Here is a 16,205-nt window from a genome sequence, read left to right on the forward strand (position 1 = left end):
AAATCCGGTGGCAGGGAGGTCGCAGAGTCCCACGCCCAAGGCCGAGGGCCGCGTGAGAAGGCAGCCACTGTGAGAGGACGCGCCAGGTGCCCAGCTCGTCGCTGCCCCTCCCGGCAGTCTGCCCTTCCAGGGGAAAGCAGGAGGGGCAGGCTTACCACCCCTCCCCAGGGTTGGGGCTGAGGAGGCCGCCAGGAGATCGGCGTGAGACCGGGGAGAGGACGGGCCTTGTAGAGCGCGTTCCAGCTTCGGACTCAGTGGCAGCAGCCGCCACAGTGCCCGCCCGAATGGGAGTGCTGGCTGTCCCCAAACTTGGTCCTCCGGCTCAGGATCGCATAGGAGCAGTCCTCCCCACAGCAACCGGACATGCTTGGGGAAGAGTCATCGATTTCAAATTGCAGCGCTTCTCTGAAGAACTGGTAGGCCCCATGATTGTGCTTAAATACCGTTAACATAACTTTCTTCATCTGTGTGCTGTTGGCCATGAGCTGCAGAATCTGTATGAGGAACTTCCCCAGGCCTTTCCGCCGCACCTTGCTCTCCCACTGCACCTCATAGCAGTACAGGACTTCATCCCGGCACTGCACGTCAAACCGGAAGTGAGAGAAGGCGACGGGCACTGATCGGTTTTCCCGTGCGATGAGGTACCAGGCTCGGTCATCTGTCATCTCCTCGCCCTTCTCTCTGTCCTTCCAGCCCCACTAGCTCTGCCCGTACATGGTCTGCATGTTGGTCTCGGTCAGGTCGAAGGCCCAGTCCACGGTGGGCGGCTCCAGGCCAGACACTCGCTTACATTCAATGGAGACGTTCAACCCATTCCGATCATATTTCTTGAACATGGGGAAAGCCTCCAGTGGGTCTCCAAGCCTGTTGACGGCGTCCACTTTGGCACAGACAGCATCCATGGCTGCTCGCTCCTCCAGCCGCTTCTGTTTCTTCTCCTTGGCTTTGCTTGACTTCCTTCCCATGGCGACAACGGCGGCGGGGGCGCCCAGCTCCTCCTTCCCACACTTGCCAGCTGGGAGGCTGCGGCAGCGGCGACACTTGAGCGGCGGCCGCCGGCACTGGGCATGCGCCTCGAGGGCTCCCCAGCGCGCCCCGGCGGGAACCGCGCCGGCGCAGAGCCCCGCGAAGGGAAGGGCTGGGGAAGGCCATCTCTAAATATTTAATAGAATTCACCTGTGAAGCCATTTGGTCCTGGACTTTTGTTTGTTGAAAGTTTCTTTATAGCAGTTTCACTTTCATTAGTTGTGATTGGAATGTTCATATTTTCTGTTTCTTCCTGGTTCAGTCTTGGAAGTCTGTATCTTTCTAAAAGTGTCCACTTATTCTTGGTTTTCTAATTTATTGGTGTATAGTTGCTTGTAGTAGTCTTTTATGATCCTTTGTATTTCTGCAGTGTTAGTTGTAATTTTTTTTTTCTTTTTCAGGGTTTCCCTGATAGCTTAATTGGTAAAGAATCTTCCTGCAATGCAGGAGTCCCTGATTTGATTCCTAGGTCGGGAAGATCCGCTGGAGAAGGGATAGGCTACCTACTCCAGTATTCTTGGGCTTCCCTTGTGGCTCAGCTGGTAAGGAATCCTCCTGCAGTGCAGAAGACCTGGGCTTAATCCCTGGGTAGGGAAGATCCCCTGGAGAAGGGAAAGGCTACCCACTCCAGTATTCTGATCTACATCTAGTATTATGGCTACCCACTCCAGTATTCTGTCCTGGTCGCTAAGAGTTGGAAATGACTGAGTGACATTCACGTTTCCTTTTTCATTTCTAATTTTGATATGAGCCCTCTCCTTTTCTTTATGCCTAAAGGTTTATCAATTTTAAAAGAACCAGCTTATCATTTCATTGAAATTTGCTATTGTTAAATTTACAGAGGCTTGATTTGTGGCCCAAGATGTGACCTATCCTGGAGAATGTTCCCTGTGTACTGAAGAAGAAAGTGTATTCTGCTGCTTTTGAGTGGACTGTTTCATAAATGTCAATTAAGTCTATCTGGTCTAATGTGTCATTTAAAGTTTGTGTGTTCTTATCAGTTCTCTGTCTGGATGATCTGTCCATTGATGTAAGTGGAGTATTAAAGTCCCCCACTATTATTATGTTGCATGCATGCTAAGTCACTTCAGTAGCGTTTGGCTCTTTGTGAACCTATGGACTATAGCCCGCCAGGCTCTTCTGTCCATGGGATTTTCCATTCAAGAATACTGGAATGGGTTGCCATTTCCTTCTCCAGGGGCTCTTCCCTAACCTGGGATCAAACCTGCATCTCGTGAGCCTCCTGCATTGGCAGGCAGGTTCTTTACCACTACCAACTTCTGCCTGTTAGCATTTGCCTTATAATTGAGATGCTCCTATGGTAAGTGCATATAATTTTCAATTGTTTTATCTTCTTCTTGGATTGATCCCTTGATCATTAAGTAGTGTCCTTCTCATCTCTTCAGTTCAGTTCAGTTCAGTTCAGTCGCTCAGTCGTGTCCAACTCTCCTCGACCCCATGAATCACAGCACGCCAGGCCTCTCTGTCCATCACCAACTCCCGGAGTACACTCAAACTCATGTCCACAGAGTCGGTGATGCCATCCAGCCATCTCATTCTCCGTCGTCCCCTTCTCCTCCCGCCCCCAACCTTTCCCAGCATCAGTCTTTTCCAGTGAGTCAACTCGTCGCATGAGGTGGCCAGAGTATTGCAGTTTCAGCTTTAGCATCAGTCCCTCCAATGAACATCCAGGATTGATCTCCCTTAGAATGGACTGGTTGGATCTCCTTGCAGTATAAGGGACTCTCAAGAGTCTTCTCCAACACCACAGTTCAAAAGCATTGATTCTTCGGCGATCAGCTTTCTTCACAGTCCAACTCTCACATCCATACATGACCACGGGAAAAACCATTGCCTTGACTAGACGGACCTTGGTTGGCAAAGTAATGTCTCTGCTTTTTAATATACTATCAAGGTTGGTCATAACTTTCCTTCCAAGGAGCAAGCGTCTTTTAATTTCATGGCTGCAATCAGCATCTGCAGTGATTTTGGAGCCCAAAAAAATAAAATCTGACACTGTTTCCACTGTTTTTCCATCTATTTCCCAAGAAGTGATGAGACCAGATGCCATGATCTTTGTTTTCTGAATGTTGAGCTTCAAGCCAACCTTTTCACTCTCCTCTTTCACTTTCATCAAGAGGCTTTTGAGTTCCTCTTCACTTTCTGCCATAAGGGTAGTGTCATCTGCATATCTGAGGTTATTGATATTTCTCCCAGCAATCTTGATTCCAGCTCGTGCTTCTTCCAGCCCAGTGTTCCTCATGATGTACTCTGCATATAAGTTAAATAAGCAAGGTGACAATATACAGCCTTGACGTACATCTTTCCCTATTTGGAACCAGTCTGTTGTTCCATGTCCAGTTCTAACAGTTGCTTCCTGACCTGCATACAGGTTTCTCAAGAGGCAGGTCAGGTGGTCTGATATTCCCATCTCTTTCAGAATGTTCCACAGTTTATTGTGATCCACACAGTCAAAGGTTTTGGCATAGTCAATGAAGCAGAAATAGATGTTTTTCTGGAACTCTCTTGCTTTGTCCATGATCCAGCGGATGTTGGCAATTTGATCTCTGGTGCCTCTGCCTTTTCTAAAACCTGCTTGAACATCTGGGAGTTCACGGTTTACATACTGCTGAAGCCTGGCTTGGAGAATTTTGAGCATGACTTTACTAGCGTGTGAGATGAGTGCAATTGTGCGGTAGTTTGAGCATTCTTTGGCATTGCCTTTCTTTGGGATTGGAATGAAGACTGCCCTCTTCCAGTCCTGTGGCCACTGCTGTTTTCCAAATCTGCTGGCATATTGAGTGCAGCACTTTCACAGCATTATCTTTCAAGACTTGAAATAGCTCAACTGGAATTCCATCACCTCCACTAGCTTTGTTAGTAGTGATGCTTTCTAAGGCCCACTTGACTTCACATTCCAAGATTTCTGGCTCTAGGTCAGTGATCACGTTATCGTGACTATCTTGGTCATGAAGATCTTTTTTGTACAGTTCTTCTGTGTATTCCTGCCACCTCTTCTTAATATCTTCTGCTTCTGTTAGGTCCATACCATTTCTGTCCTTTATTGAGCCCATCTTTGCATGAAACGTTCCCTTGGAATCTCTAATTTTCTTGAAGAGGTCTCTTGATTTTCCTATTCTGTTGTTTTTCTCTATTTCTTTGCAATGATCACTGAGGAAGTCTTTCTTATCTCTCCTTGCTATTCTTTGGAACTCTGCATTCAGATGCTTATATCTTTCCTTTTCTCCTTTGGTTTTCGCCTCTCTTCTTTTCACAGCTATTTGTAAGGCCTCCTCAGACAGCCATTTCGCTCTTCTGCATTTCTTTTCCATGGGGATGGTCTTGGTCCCTGTCTCCTGTACAATGTCACGAACCTCCGTCCAGAGTTCATCAGGTACTCTATCAATCAGATCTAGTCCCTTAAATCTATTTCTCACTTCCACTGTATAATCATAAGGGATTTGATTTAGGTCATATCTGAATGGTCTAGTGGTTTTCCCTACTTTCTTCAATTTAAGTCTGAATTTCCCAATAAGGAGTTCATGATCTGAGCTACAGTCAGCTCCTGGTCTTGTTTTCACTAACTGTATACAGCTTCTCCATCTTTGGTTGCAAAGAATATAATCAATCTGATTTCAGTGTTGACCATCTGGTGATGTCCATGTGTAGAGTCTTCTCTTGTGTTATTGGAAGAGGGTGTTTGCTATGACCAGTGCGTTCTCTTGACAAAACTCTATTAGCCTTTGCCCTGCTTCATTCCGTGCTCCCAGGCCAAATTTGCCAGTTACTCCAGGTGTTTCTTGACTTCCTACTTTTGCATTCCAGTCCCCTATAATGAAAAGGACATCTTTTTTGGGTGTTAGTTCTAAAAGGTCTTGTAGGTCTTCATAGAACCGATTAACTTCGGCTTCTGCATTACTGGTTGGGGCATAGGCCTGGATTACCTTAATATTGAATGGTTTGCCTTGGAAACGAACAGAAATCATTCTGTCGTTTTTAAGGTTGCATCCAAGTACTGCATTTCGGACTGTTGACCATGATGGCTACTCCATTTCTTCTAAGGGATTCCTGCCCACAGTAGTAGATATAGTGGCCATCCGAGTTAAATTCACCCATTCCAGTCCATTTTAATTCACTGATTCCTAGAATGTCGACGTTCACTCTCATCTCTTACAACAGCCTTTGTTTTAAAGTCCATTTCATCTGATGTGAATATTACTTCTACAACTTTCTTTTGATTTCCATTTGTATAGAATATCTTTTTCCATCCCCTCACTTTCAGTCTGTATATGTCCTTAAGTCTGAATTGGGTTTCCTGTAAACAGCATATATGTGTCTTGATTTTGTATTCATTTAGCCATAATTATCAATATATATGTTCCTGTTGCTATTTTCTTTTTGGATTTGATTTCATAGGTCTTTTTTCTTCTCTTCCTCTTTTGTTCTATTCTCTTATGGTGTGATGACTATCTTTAATGTTATGCTTGGGTTGCTTTTTTATTTTTGTGTGTGTATCTATTGTAGACTTTTGGTTTACATTTCCCATGAGGTTTTGAGATATATATATATATATACACCTATATGTCTATATATCTACAAGGTTGTTTTAAGTTGCTGGTCTCAATTTCAAATGCAATTCCCATTTCCTACATTTGTGCTCTCCTCATGGTTGCTTGTTTTGATGTCATATTTGTGTATGGATGATTTTCTCATCTTACTCTAGGTTTGCTTTACCAGTGAGATTTTCCTTTTGTGATTTTCTTGTTTCTAGTTGTGGCCTCCTTTGTTCCCCTGCCTAGGGAAGTTGCTTTACCATTTCTGGTAAGGCTGGTTTGGTGGTGCTAAATTCTCTTAGCTTTTGCTTTGATTTCTTTCTCAAATCTGAATGAGAGCCTTGTTGCGTATTCTTTGTTGTAGGCTTTTCCTTTACATCACTGTAAATATATAATGCCACTTCTGACCTGCAGAATATCTGCTGAAAAATCAGTTGAAAACTTTATGCAAATCTTCTGTCTCTTTGTTAAATATTTCTTGTATCTTCTTGATCTATGACTCCATTCTTTTTTCAAGATTTTTATTCATCTTTACTATCATTACTCTGAATTATTTTCCAGGTAGACTGCCTATCTCCTCTTCATTTAGTTGTTCTTGTGGGGTTTTTTTGTCTTTTTAAAATTTTATTTATTTATACTTTTAAGAATCATATTTTATTTTATTTATTTAAAAATTTTTATTATTATTTTACTTTACATTATTGTATAGGTTTTGCTATACATTGACATGAATCTGCCCCAGGTGTATATGTGTTCCCCATCTTGAACCCCCCTCCCATCTCCCTCCCCATCCCATCCCTCTGGGTCAGCCCAGTACACCAGCCCCAAGCATCCTGTATCATGCATCAAACCCGGATTGGTGATTTGTTTCACATATGATAATATACATGTTTCAATGCCATTCTCCCAAATCATCCCACCCTCACCCTCTCCCACAGAGTCCGAAAGACTGGTCTATACATTTGTGTCTCTTTTGCTATCTCATATACAGGGTTATTGTTATCATCTTTCTAAGTTCCATATATATGCGTTAGTATACTGTATTGGTGTTTTTCTTTCTGGCTTACTTCACTCTGTATAATAGGCTCCAGTTTCATCCACCTCATTAGAACTGATTCAAATGTATTCTTTTTAATGGCTGAGTCATATTCCATTGTGTATATGTACCACAGCTTTCTTATCCATTCATCTGCAGATGGACATCTAGGTTGCTTCCATGTCCCGGCTATTATAAACAGTGCTGCGATAAACATTGGAGTACATGTGTCTCTTTCAATTCTGGTTTCTCAGTGTGTATGCCCAGGAGTGCAAGGGAATCCTTACACAGTTGGTGGGAATACAAAATAGTACAACCACTATGGAGAACAGTGTGAAGATTCCTTAAAAACTGGAAATAGATCTACCATACGACCCAGCAATCGCCCTTCTTGTGGGTTTTTATCTTCCTTCATTTGCAACCTATTTCTTTGCCATCTTGTTTTGTCTAACTTTCTGTGTTTGTGGTTTCCTTTCTGCAGGCTTCAAGATTGTATTTCCTCTTACTTATGATGTCTGCCCCCTGGTAGGTGAGGTTTGTTCAGAGATCTGCAGCCTTCCTGGTGGGAGTGACTAGTGCTTGCCCTCTGTGAGTGGAGCTGGGTCTTGTCCCTCTGATGGGTAGAACCCTATCAGGGTGTGCATTTTGGGGTATCTGTGAGCTTAGTATGACTTTAGGCAGCCCTTCTGCTGATGGGTGGGGCTTGCCTTGTTGGTTGTTGTCCCTGTGGCATCCCAGCACTGCAGCCTGCAGGCTGTTGGGTGGAGACAGGTCATGGTGCCAAAATGGTCACCAGGAGAGTTCATGTCAATTAATATTACCTGGGTGAGCTATAGCCAACCCCCACCTTCCCTGGAGACTCTCTAAGGCCCCTAGTTATATCTAGTCCAGGTTCCGGTGGAGGTACTGCTTTGTGCTGAGTTCCAGTGCATGTGAGACCTTGTGTGCTCCCTCCAAGAGTGGAGTTTCTGCCTTCTGCCCCGTGGAGCTCCTGCACACTCAAACCCTGCTGGTCTTCAAGGCTAAATGTTCTGGGGTTTCTTCCTGTCAATGCCAGACCCTCAGACTCTCTTGGAAGGCTATGTTTAAGTGGAAACATCCCTGTGTACCCTGCAAGTGTTTAAGTTTCTTAATTTTTGGTACAAGGGCTGATTTCACTATGCATGTCTGCCACCTTTTTCCTCAGTTTATTGTGGCCTATATCCCCTTGGTGTTGTGGTGACCAGAGCTTGTACTGGATATTGATCAAAGACTTCCTTTTACTCTGTGGTTGTCACTGTTCTATCAGGGGTAGGATATGCTTCCTAGTTATTAGAGTAGACACCCCCAAATCTATTTCTTAGTTATGCTTCTGATCTGCTGTGAAGTATGCAGGAATGGAGAATTCCCACTGGAAGATAGCCCACTGAATATTCCTTCTCTGGAGCTATTCACCTGTGAGTTTGCTCTGTTGTGTCACCTTTTGCCTACTGTGCAAGCTCTCAGATGATAACGATAACCCTGTATACGAGACAGCAAAAGAGACACACATGTATAGAACAGTCTTTTGGACTCTGTGGGAGAGGGTGAGGGTGGGATGATTTGGGAGAATGGCATTGAAACATGTATATTATCATATGTGAAACGAATCACCAGTCCGGGTTTGATGCATGATACAGGATGCTCGGGGCTGGTGCACTGGGATGACCCAGAGGGATGGGATGGAGAGGGAGGTGGGAGGGAGGTTCAAGATGGGGAACACATGTACACCCGGGACAGATTCATGTCAATGTATGGTAAAACCAACCAATATAGTATTGTAATTAGCCTCCAATAAAAAATAAATAAAAAATAAAATGTTGTCACTCCTCTCAGCCCCACCTTAACTGTAAGTATGCTGACAATTGACTCTGGGGTCTTTCAGGCATTGTCTTCATTAGGCCACCAACACAGATCCATTGAAGTCAGGTCCCAGGATTGCAGCAATCATAAATCTAGATCTTCTGTGGGTGCTATGTGTGCAGCTCAGACTCTGGCCTGGTCCAACCCACATGTGTTTGTGTCCACAATGTCTACAGCTGCTAAAGCTAGACCCATATCACTTGGAACACTTGTCTGTTCAGATGTTCCACAACTGCTCACTTTACCAAGCCATTTGCAGGGATTTAATCCATGGTTCACACAGCTGCAAGGGGAGATTTCACCTCTTCTTTCTTAGTTGCACAGTTTGTGGGGCTCAGCTTCGGTTTCAGTCCCATCTCTGCACGTGGGCCACCCTCAGGCATCTGCTCCCCACTAAGGCAAGAGGGAGTGGACATGGCGACCCACTGGGGTTAATGTGCTCACTCAAGTAGGAGGGAGAGGAGGTTGTGACTTATCGAGGTGCATAAACCTGCCCTGCTGATAGCCTTTCCTATTGCCTGAGTAAGAAGGGGTGTGTGCATGGGGAGAGAAGCTACAGTGGCAGCCTTATACATCACTCATCACTCAACAATGGCCCTTTGCCTTTATAGTAGACAAGGGCTCCCTGCAGGAACATTTCAAGTTGTAGAGTTCCTCACTCCCAGACCCTTAGACTGTCCCCTCACAGCTAACAGTCCTCTCCCCAGGTTTGCTCTCCAAATCCCATATTCCAGCACCCAGCCGCCATGCATACCAATGGACACACCTCTCAGGCTGGGGCACTCCGGACTGTGGCATACACCATCTGTATAGGTCTCATTCTGTCCTGATTACCACAGACTGATTGTTGGTCTCTCTTCTGGACCCCTGAACCTTCCATCTGCCCCTGCTGATCTCCCACCAGTGAGGGGTTTCCCCAGATATGGGAACCTATCCTTCAGCTCCGCACCAGGGGCACAGGTCCCATCTCAGTTCTTTTCTTTTTCCTTTTCTCTCTTCTGTCCTGCCCAGTTACACATGAATCTTTCTTGTCCAAGGTCCTCTGCTAGTGTTCAGCAGGTCTCTGTGAAGATTGTTCCGTTTATCAATGTATCCTTGATACTACTGTGAGAAGAGGTGGACTCCATGTCCTCCTACTGTGCTGTCTTGACTCAGCTCCCCCTGTAGCTTTGACAAATGCACAATGTCATTTATCCACCATCATAGTATCATACACAATAGTTGCACTGCCCTAAACATTTCCTGCCCCTCACTGCTCAGTCCTCTCCCCACCAGCTACCAAACAGTGGCAACCACTGTTCTTTTTACTGTTTCTTTGGTTTTATCCTTTCCACAATGGCACATAACTGGAATCACATAGTGTGGAGTCTTTTCAGATTGGCTTGGCTGCCGCTTCTCTTTTTAATCTTTTGAGACTGAATTGACACGTAACATTGAATTAGTTATGAGTATACCGCATAATGATGTAAGTATATATAATAAAATATTACCTCAGTAAATTAAGTTAGCATTCTCTACTGCACAGTTACCAATTCTATGTGTTTGTATGATGAGAACTTTTAAGATCTCTCTTAGCAACTTTCAAATATACAATACAATATTGTTTCCTATGGTTACTGTGGTGTACATGACATCTTCAGGACTTACTTATTTTATAAGTAGAAGTTACTGCCTTTTGCCCACATCCACCCTGTGCCTCTGAAAACCAACCAGATTGGCTTCTTTTTACTTAATAACAGGCATTTGAGATTTCTCCATGTCTTTTTGTGGCTTGATGATTTTTTTATCTCTACATAATACTTCATGGTATGAATGTATCACAGTAATTTCTTTTTAATCCATTCACTTATTGAAGGACATTTTGATTGCTTCCAATTTGGGGCAGTAATTAATTAGATTTTAGTTAGTAGAAAGTACATGACTCTGCCAATACAACTCTAAGTGCTCGCTCATTACAGTCTAGTAGTAGAGACATCTGCACATGCTAGTTCTGCTCTTCTCTGCAGATTTTAGATCAGCTCTTTGACACTTTTCATGATTATGTATTAAGGAATAAATAAATCTCAAATTCTGAGCCTAATATTTCTTGATAAGCCAACACATTCAACATAAAAGCAACCAAGATAATTAAAGGGTCCTTTGAGAAAATACTGATAGTACTAAGGATATTTTGACTGAAGAAGAGAGAACTCAATAACCCTGAGAAACATCTTCAACATTGTCAAGACATCATAAGAAGGGGGTGGGTGCATCTTGTTTTGTGGGACCATGAAAGGCAGACTAGGAGCATTTGTAAAAGTTTGGTGGTGAGACAGTGCTGAAATCCCCATCCATGTTGTTGTAGGTATTTCCCCATCTCTTATCAAAGAACAGGAGTGAGCAGCCATCTGACAATCTAGTCTCAAAATATCCCATTCCTGATAAAAATCCCTAAATACACTCCATATAAACTTTATTTCAAAATTTGTCAATTAGAAATCTTCTAAATAGAAACTTTCCAAAACGATATTAAAATTGAAGTCAATAACCCACATATGTATCTATATCTCAGAGGTAACAGGATCCCCTTGAACCTGATTAAGCTGACTTTTAAAACCCTTTTATAGAGAACATTCACTGTAGCATAGGGTAGGGTCTTGCCCATGAGAAGGCAGACCCTACTTCTCTCTGGGCCTACATGTTTTGGTGTCTAGACAGTTCAAAGTTCCTCCTGCAGTTTTAATCTAAAGTGAAACCTTTAGGTATCTCCCAGTGCTTTTCACTAAGTGCTCTGAAGACCCATGTGCAGCTCTCTCTCCTGCAGCCCTAGAACCACCTCCAGTGCACATGCTGTCTGACACCGAGGTCCTTCATGTCCAGCAAGCATCTGCTTTAGTGGACTCCTAGCCAGGATCCAGCGCTTACAACTCCCCACAAATATTCCTGGTTCTTCTCTGGAAACTAAGTTTCTCAGGACCATGATTTCTTGCCTGAATCACACTTCATTTTCCGAGACCCAAATTTTCTGCTATTCTTCTGATATTCTTAAACTCGATTGTTTATTGCCCCCTCTCTGTTTCTCAATTATTTTCACAGATGCAGATATCAGGCATTGAGAAGACTGTGGTTTTTTCATGGATGTTCTTATGGGTGGATGTTCTTGTCTGAATATTTGGTCAGCTCTTTCTCTGATGCCAATGTAGTCTCATTGTGCCTGAAGCCTGGCCTTGGGTTAGGAAATAGTTTTCCATATTTAAGAGTAGTGCCCCTGGGACATGACTTGACTTCATGAACTTAGCCTGAGCTCCTCATGTGAGAGTCATAAAATGCATTTTGACTCAAACCTATATTTCTTTTGGCTTCAAGGGAGGACTATATAAACTTTAATTTGGCCGTGTATGTCAGGAAAGTAAATGCCTTTAAAAGCCTCCATTTAAGATCAGACTTTGTATTTACACTCCCTCTGTCAGAGTAAAGTACACAGAAGTAGCAAGTCATGCTTATAATGCCATCAGTTTAATGAGTTTCTACATTCTAATAAAATATCAAACATTGGCAGCATCACCATCTTCTGACTTATGTCTGTCAACATGAATGCATCACAGTGTTACCTTCGAGCTTCATGTTAGAATATTATTGCATCATTTCACACCCAAAGATCCTTTATTTTTTCAGTCAGTTGTGCCAAAATAATCAAGAGAGAGAAGCAGACTGTAAAAAACACAAAGTTGGCCTTTGTGTTCATTTGAAAGCAGTGATCATTTAATCCTGCAGCATGTCTGTGTTTTTCTTTTTTTTTTTTTTTAATTATCTGAAGTGATAGATTATGGAGCCTAAAGCAAGAAACCTGAAGACACAGAGGAGACTGAAGAGTTTATCCTGATTGGGTCAGTCAGGTCAGAAGTCAATGACACACACAAAGGTGTGTGGCAGCAGTGAGGGGGGAGGAGAGTCAGGGTATGTATGTATTATTGGCCACAATTCCAGAAACTATGCTCACTGCTGGGACACAGGGAAGAGCAACAGGCTGGGCACACATGGTCCTCCTGTAGCATGGTTAAATGATTCTAAGTGAGCAGAGGAGACAACCCCTTGTTTGCCCAGTGTGTGGGGCACACATCCTAAGAAAGTCACACCAGGGCCTCTGGGAGACCCTCCCAACCTCAGCAAAGATGCAGAGATTTGAGAGGTTTTGATGTCTCAGGAACCATCAAATAATTAGAGCACAGGGTTCTTGACAGAATTCCCTAAAGCAGAGACTCTAGGATCATCTTGAAGACTGATCCTTTCTCCTGAAAATGTGATACACTACATTTTGTGAACAATTTCCAGGTTTCAAGGTCTTTGAAGAGTCCATGTTCTAAGCCTCTAAGTTTGTATCCACAGGCTACCTGTTTGGCATCTGCTGATGCACTGACACTGCTTTCAGGGAACTGGGGCAGTTCCACAGATTAAGATATGTCACTGCTGCTCTCAGCTCAGAAATGTGTTTGTTACCACTGATGCTGCAGTAATAAAACACCAGTTAACAAGTATCAAGCTCATCTTAATACCAGAGGAACCAGAGGAGACTGGCTCCTCCAGCCTCTTCCCTCCTCAAGCCGGCACCTTTTTCAGACCATCACAGATGGATATGCATTTTCCTCTTGAACGTATCCTAAACCAGGATGGCCACATTCCAATATTTTTTTCAAGATAGTTTTAATGAATGAAATCTTTTCTCTTGTATTTGAAGCCACTTGTTCATCCTCAGTTTTCTGGAAGCACTTAAAAATACACCCGGGGCAGATTCATGTCAATGTATGACAAAACCAGTACAATGATGTAAAGTAATTAGCCTCCAATTAGAATTAATAAATTTAAAAAAAAAGAAAAAAAATACTGATTGGGACTTCGTGAAAAACTCATCTGTCCATTTGTCAGTGGACTCTATGTGTGCTTAATGGATAAAGACTAGACTAACAACAGCAGTGAAGACTTTGCTGATTCTTGGCCATGTGGGCAAGTCACATCTCCAAGAGCGGGTCCTTTGACTCCAGCGCCCATGTCTCCTTCTTCAGCTCTGTTTACTCAAGCCATCCCTACATTCCATGGATATTTCTGAGATTTTGACTATAGAGTGCATGCATTTCATTGCACAAGCCCTTACAAAAGTTAAAGTATATTTTCTAGTACTTTTATTATAATTTCCCAGCCATTAAAATGTTGATTTACATCTTTTAAAGCAATAGCAAACCTAATCCAATGATATTTCTTTTTAAAATGTGAGCGATGAGTTTGATTCAATAATCTATCTGCAAATGTGTTTGAAGATCTTGCTCTATTGTCTTGAAATGAGAAAATGTTGAAAAAGGTTAAGTGTATCATAACATTCACTGTTTAGATCAATGTTGAGATAATATGGATGTGACATGATTGAAGTGTAATTCCCAGAACTATTTCCATGCCTCATTATTAGAGAGAGAATGTTATTTAATGGTGTAACCTGAGTCTCATCAAGGCCTAATAAGGCAGAGTGTCTGTTGCCTCCAAACAGAGAATCACTTTTCACATCAGTATTGGATTAAGTGCCTTGGGTGCTCTCCCTTTGGGTCACTAAATCACCAATGATTAGTAATGCATCACTGGAAAGCCAGTAAAAAGCTTTTCAGGACAGTCTTATGTCATTGGAAGAGACCTTTTGAGAAGTCATGAGAGAGACAAAAGGGGGCTCAGGTAACAACACTGGCCTCCAATTGGCTTCTGGGGAGGCAGATCTGGGCCTCCATTCTTCTCCATTCCTTCCCAGGCAGCACTCAACCTTCTCCTCTAGAGAAGTAGTGGACAAAGACAACACCCATTCCAGGGACACAAAATTATTGTTCTGTGCAAGTGTTGAGCACCCACTTTAAGGTTTTTTCACTGTCAATGATATCAGGGTGAGGCTTTCAGTGTCCAGAGGGCTGGAGCCTAAGAAACCATGCTTCTTGTAGAGTTCTGTCTCAGTGAGACTGGGCCTGAGTATATCTCCTTACATTTGTAGGCCTGAAAAAGTCCTGTATTTGATTTGCTAGAGGTAAAGTTAAATTTTCCCATAGAAGCCATGGTATAATAATATTAGGACATGTATTTGGTCAATAACATCATACAAACTAGTCTTAATAGGCATGTAGGTAATTACATTTATTTGTCCTTTTTATTTGCTTTAGGCTCTAGACTCCATCTTAAGTGTTCTTCATAAACAAGATTGTGTTATTAAGGAAACATGCCAGAACATGGTTCCAGAAACTTTTTGGTTTGTTTTTCCCGAATTATGCAAGCCAGAGTGGCATTCCAAAACCTCTCATTTTCCATTTTCCATCACTAATTATTTTTAAAAACTTCAAATTTACTCCCCTATCCTCAACAGAGGTAGATGCCTCTTACCATTTCTGCCTTCCAGTAGGGTTTCCAGCAATGTGGGAATAAGCAGAGCCCCAATTTCTACTAAAGTCCTTGCTTCAAAGAGCACACCCCTCCCCACCCCCCGCCGAACATCTGTGCTGGAGCATCGAAAGACACCAGTTGTCTCCCCTAGAATCATCTGACTGCACTCACAGGCACAGCCTGGGGTGCTTTGTCCCTACAACATTTGTCCCTCAGAGACTGTGACACCTTCCAAGGCAGAGAGCTTTGTCTATGTGTCTTTCTGTGCCCCAGGCTTGGCACAAAGCTGGTGTTAAATTAAAGTTTTGAAAATAAAGGAGCAAAAGAATGGGGGAGGTATTAACTAGGAAGGGCTCTGGCATGTGTAGTTTACCTGTTTTGGATGGTTTGCCCTACTTGGGAAGTATGTTCTTACCATGAGTGGCAAGCACCAGATTTAGGGAGTTGCCAGTTAGAAAGCTGCTAACAAAAGGAATGCAGTCTTCAGTGGACTAATGGTACCAATGTAGGAAGTGTTTCTGCACCTGATCCAGGTAAATATTAACAACTGAAATAAGGTCAAGACACAAGAAGGTACTACATCAAAAATTGTCCAGCTAGCCAAAGTGGCAAGGGAGAAAAGCATAAGGAGTATAGGAGTACTGAGAAAATGTTCCAGTATTCTGAATTTTTGCCTAGAGTCCTACTGCCAGCAGGATGAAGGCTGATGTGCCTCATCGTCCCATGTGAAACCAGTGATTCATGTAGCAGAGTTTGAGAACACTTTACCAGGCAGGCAGGCCACTGAAGCTACTAGACACTAACGCATTTGATACAATTTTAGGTCCCAACAGTTCAGCTTTGTTCTCACATAGGTCCAACATCACTTTAAAAAAAATGGATTGTGGGCCTCTACCAGTAGAAATATGATAAATTTCCATATTAATCCTCCTCAGAGCAGGATAGCAAATTACAGGAAAGTGTTTGTATAGCACTCCCTTCCCCAGAATCTTTGCTTCTCTGCTGCTTCCTCATCACTTCCTCCCTAACCCTTCAGAGTGGGCCCTACCGTCCACCACCTCAATCTCCCATCAGTCACGCTGGAAGGTTCCTGTTCTTCCTGGGTCTCCTCTACCCTAAGTTCATGGATCTCAAACAGCTATTAGGAAGAAAGGATGCTCATACTTCTAATCAGTTCATTCACACTGAGGTGGTAACTGAGGTGAGTCTAGGTTTAGACTTACTGGCAAGGTATTCACATTTACAAAATGTCTACCCTTTGATCAATTCCTGAATTAGTGCCAGGTGTTTGAGATGGGGTGTTTCCAGAGGAGAAGTTTTCCCAG

At 43.1% G+C, this 16,205-nt stretch overlaps 1 pseudogene; it reads right to left on the reverse strand.

Annotated features, from left to right (window-relative positions):
• Positions 1–251: 251 nt before the first annotated feature.
• On the reverse strand, positions 252–997 carry LOC129547648 (N-alpha-acetyltransferase 40 pseudogene; annotated as a pseudogene).
• Between the last annotated feature and the right edge of the window lie 15,208 nt (positions 998–16,205).

The sequence above is a fragment of the Moschus berezovskii genome, chromosome 24 (genome assembly GCF_049115385.1).
Source record: "Moschus berezovskii isolate FMDL1 chromosome 24, NW_MosBer_1.0, whole genome shotgun sequence".
Lineage (NCBI taxonomy): Eukaryota > Metazoa > Chordata > Mammalia > Artiodactyla > Moschidae > Moschus > Moschus berezovskii.